Consider the following 5,189-nt stretch of genomic DNA (forward strand, 5'->3'; position numbering starts at 1 on the left):
TTCTCATGTGTTCATTTATGAATGAAGTCATAAACATTTTCTCTAAATGAGGAAAAGAAGGATTTCTGTTTCTCTGGATTTACAATGTAATGTTTGGTTACTGCCACTTCCCAATGCACAGTCATAGATGACAAAAGATATTAATTTTATTTATATTATATTTTATTAGATAATAAAAATGTTTTCAGACATGTCTATATTCATATTTAGGCAACACAATGTCACTGTTATAAAAAGATTTGAGATTTCAAACTAAATTGGACATTTTCTTTACAGAAAAGAAATATCTTCTATTTTAGTAAAAAATAAATTAAAAAAGCTCATAAAAATTAATAGAATTGCACCACTAGAGGGCAATAAAGTCTTAAACTAAGAAAATGAATTTGCAGTTGATAGGAACAACACACTATGGAAGTCAATTGTCACAGGTTTCCAGCTTTCTCCAAAATGTCTTCGTTTGTGGAAAGAAGAACAGGAGAAACTCAATTCATTCATTCATTTATTTTATTTTCGGCTTAGTGCCTTTATTAACCACAGGGTTCATACGGTCATGGAAAACCTGGAAAAGTCATGACATTTTGACATGGCATTTTCCAAGACTGGAAAAGTTTTGGAAGAGTAATGAAAATGTGTTTAACAAATATCTGTATACTTTTATATTGGTTAGTTGTCTACTCTGTTACTCTCTCCTCGCTCTCACATTATTAGTGCTGTGTAAGCGTTATCTAAATGTTTCATAAATATACAAATAAACTACATGGATTGTTGCGTGTTGTGCAATATGGTGTCATAAATTTGAAAGTGCATTGTTTTTCTTATTATTTACCAAGTATACGTAGACTGGGGTGCCCAAACCTGTTCCTGGAGATCTACCTTCCAGCTGTTCAGCTGGAACTTTGATCAAACACACCTGTCTGTAATTGCCAAGTGCTCCTTCAGATCCTATTTAAGCTGCGGTCACACTGCACTTTTCTCCCCATAGACTTCCATTCATATGCACGCGAATGCATCAGACCGGATACTTTTTATCCCGTCGCTTTTTGCAGCGCCGTAAAACAGAATTTCGCATGCACAAACTAGTGTGACTGAAGCTTTAGTTATTTTTGATCAGGGTTCCAGCTGAAATCTGCAGGAATGTACAGGGTGGGCCATTTATATGGCTATACCTTAATAAAAGGAATGGTTGGTGATAATAGATAATTTGTGGCACAAATTATTAGTATATGTGACGGCTTGTAAATAAATCATGAAAGAATAAAGTTAAGTTAAAACCAGGCACACCATTGTTTTTTTTTTCTTGTGAAATTCAAAGTAAGTTTATTAGGGTGTATCCATATAAATGGCCCACCCTGTAGATCTTCAAACAGGATTGGGCACCCCTGACATACACATAAAAATTTTGTTGAAAGTCTTGAAAAAAATCATGGAATTTTAGTAGTAAAATTTGTATGAACCCTGTAATCAGAGGTCACCACAGCGGAATGAACCGCTAACTTATCCAGCATACGTTTTACACAGAGGATGCCTTTCCAGCTGCAACCCATCACTGGGAAACACCCATACACTCTTAGTCACAAACATTATTATTTAGCCTACCCAATTCACATGTCCGCATGTCTTTGGACTGTGGGGGAAACCGGAGCACTCAGAAGAAACCCAAGCCAACACGGGGAAAACTCCACGCAGAAATGCCAACTGACCCAGCCAAGGCTCGAACCAGCGACCATCTTGCTGTGAGGCGGGGACAGTAAATAATGAAAGAATATTAATTATTGCTTGAATTATTCCATGAAGAAAAAAACAGCCTTAATTGCATATGAGCCTGTACCCGGGGGGAGGGGGTGGGGGGGTGGGGGGGGGGTATCATAAAGGTACAATAACCCATCATGTTTCTTTGATAATTTTCATTTATAGATGTACAATTAAGCCAGAAAAGCAATAAATTAATAATAAATTTACAATGAGAAGGATCTAAATTCAGAAAGTAACCAAATTGTACATTTTTTGGGAAATACAAAAGTTTGGAAATAAGAATTTTTTAATGAAATTGAAAAAGTCATCCCAAAACACTTTACAGTAAGTACAAGTAAATGATAGTGTTTATTCATGTTGAGTACATTTAGGGGAAATATTGTTATTAAATTTAGCTACTTTGGTATTTATTGGGTAGCAATTGTGAATGATTTTAACTGAGACTTCGACAGCTTTATTAGATAAAAAAATTTTTTCAGAAGAAGCCAAAACTGTTCCCAATCTGAATCACCAAATATGTTAATTACAAAAACCTATGCGAGCAGGTAAAGAGATCTGAGAACTATTAATAACTAAGCGAATATCTTTGTTTGACATAGAAGGGTCATTCCTACTATTCTGTGCCGTTTTAGGGTAGTAACTGCACTGTAAAAAATTCCCTGTAGATTTTACAGTAAACAGCTGGCAGCAGGGTTGCCAGCCAGCTACTGTAATTTTTACAGTAGAATTAACTTTCAGTACATTTTGAGTTAACTACACTCATTTCATTTGATTAAGTTGACTGTTGGGTTTTACAGTGCAGGTAAAAGCCAGGTTCTATTCCAGTCTATATATATATATATATATATATATATATATATATATATATATATATATATATATATATATATATATATATATATATATATACATATATACATATATATATATATATATATATATATATATACATATATATATATATATACACATACATACATACATACATATATATATATATATATATATATATATATATATATATATATATATATATATATATATATATATCCTCAAGCAAGGACATCCAGTAAAACTTTCCTCTAGAAGAAATTATTTTCCTTTTAAAATGAAAAATTTGACGCACAAACGTATTGCTACATTGCATAAATTTTTTATGTAACAGACTAACACCTTCTAAAAGCAAAGGAGAATGAATATCCACTGAAACCCTTGGATTAAATCTAGCGTGACTTTTAACTAGGTGAACTAAACAGGTTGATATTGCTTTAACCATTTCGTTAAATTCTTTAGGAGGGGTTGGGAAACTGTGGTATGTTGTAAATTGTTCAAATGTAATAATATTTCCTGCATCATCAAACAAGTTAACACAATTAATATTATTTTGAAACCACCTTTGGAATAATAATGATTTTTTCTGATTATAATATCTCGGTTATTCCATAAGAAAAATCGGTGGGGAGAATAATTGTGAACGTAACCAAGTTGCCAACCAAGCAAGACATTGCTGGTGGAATTTAGACAAAGCTAAAGGTAGCTTAGATGGAAGATAATTACATTTAAGAAGGAACAAAAGACTACCAATTTTGTCAAAAAAAAATTGTTGGGAATAAACAACCAAACTGGACATTGGATTGGTTAGGCATCTCTTAATCTAATTTATTTTAATGTTTATAGTGTCAGAAAAATCTAAGAAATGTACACCCTCTCTGCTTTATATTAGAAAAGCCTTCCTTTTTCAATTTATGAGGTTTGTTCTACTAGATACATTTTAAGGAAACAGTATTCATTTCTTTGGCCACTTTGTTCTCAACAAATAAAGATAAAGTCGAGTATACAAAATGAGAAAGACCCTCTGCCTTGGACAATAGAGCTCTTCCATATTATGATAGGTCCCGTTGAACCCATGAATTAAAAATATTTTTAGATTTGCTGTTCCTAGACAAAAAAATTAAGTGCTGTCTCACTAGAAGATTTTTATACCTAAATATGTATTTGTGGATTTAACAGGGATATTTTTCTGTGTTGTCATTATTCAAATTATGAACAGGCATTATCTAATATTTGGAGATATTCCATTACTGTCTTCTCAAACACAATAACCTCCTCGTGTGACGCATTTACCGAGTATAGTCAAAGTCTTTTTAAGTGTATTCTATAGTCTTTGGTATAGTCCACCACACTCCAACAGGTTTGTCCTCCCTCAGGTTTGCTGTTGACAGAACACAAGATGGCGCTAACAGACCACAGAAAGCCAGGCTCGGTGACTCGTGACTGGGTATTTCCCAAATCAGTCACTGTAGCTCCAGCTTCTCACGCGCTCTCTATACACGATAAAGTGGCTGAATGTGAAACCTTCTCTTTATGATTCTGATCGTGTAAAGACGTGATTTGCTTTTGGCGTTCGACAAATTCAGGCACGCCAAAACAAAGACGAGAAGCAACAGTAGGCGTCTAATAGTGGTCGGCTATTTTTGTTAGACGTGATAAATCGATGGACCAATCGAGAGGTGGGCAAAATAGGTTGGAACAACAAGCGTACGATATCAAACAATATGTTCATGATACTGCAGTGAGCAGGTGGCGCAGTGACGGGTTGAATGTAGTGGAAAACCACCACAGCAATTCGACTAATTAATGATCTTTGCATTAAGAAGTGACACTTTTAATGTACACAATCCTTAACAAACAGGTCACTTGAAGTTTGACATGTACCAAAATCTGTTGTAAAGCAAGAACTTTTTGAGGAGTGATCCTTTTGTTCAATAAAACACAAGAATCAACCATATACACCTTGTTAATGTAAGACCAGGTGCAGCCATTTTAACTTGAATGTGTGAGAATTGCTGTGTCGTCATCGTCTAACAAAAATACACCACAAAAAACTATGGAAATTTCACACATTCAGACTAAATATTCATTAGCGTGGAGCAGTGTTAGGGGAAAGTTACTTTTAAAAGTAACCTATTACAATGTTGAGTTACTCCCCAGAAAAGTACCTATTGCGTTACTTAGTTACTTTTTATGGTAAGTAATGCATTGCGTTACTTTTGTGTTACTTTTTCTTACCTGGCTTACTGTAGGCTTGATCTCTTTCAGAACTTGTTTTTTTTTAAATAGAGGAGCTCTGCGTTTAACAGCTATATATAACTGTATAACCTTCATTTACCTTTAAAAAATACATGTAAAAATAATCATTTAGGATAATATTATCTTCTGAGAACTTCCTGACCTCAAAGTTATACATGTAACGTAATGTGTATTTATATAGCGCATTTATTGTGTATGGCCATATGAAGGGGGTCTCTCCACTCCACCACCAGTGTGCAGCATCCACTTGGATGATGCAATGACAGCCACAGGACAACAACGCCAGTGCACTCACCACACACCAGCTATAGGGAAAGTGGACAGACAGTGATAGAGCCAATTCAGTG

Source organism: Danio aesculapii, chromosome 25, assembly GCF_903798145.1.
Source record: "Danio aesculapii chromosome 25, fDanAes4.1, whole genome shotgun sequence".
Lineage (NCBI taxonomy): Eukaryota > Metazoa > Chordata > Actinopteri > Cypriniformes > Danionidae > Danio > Danio aesculapii.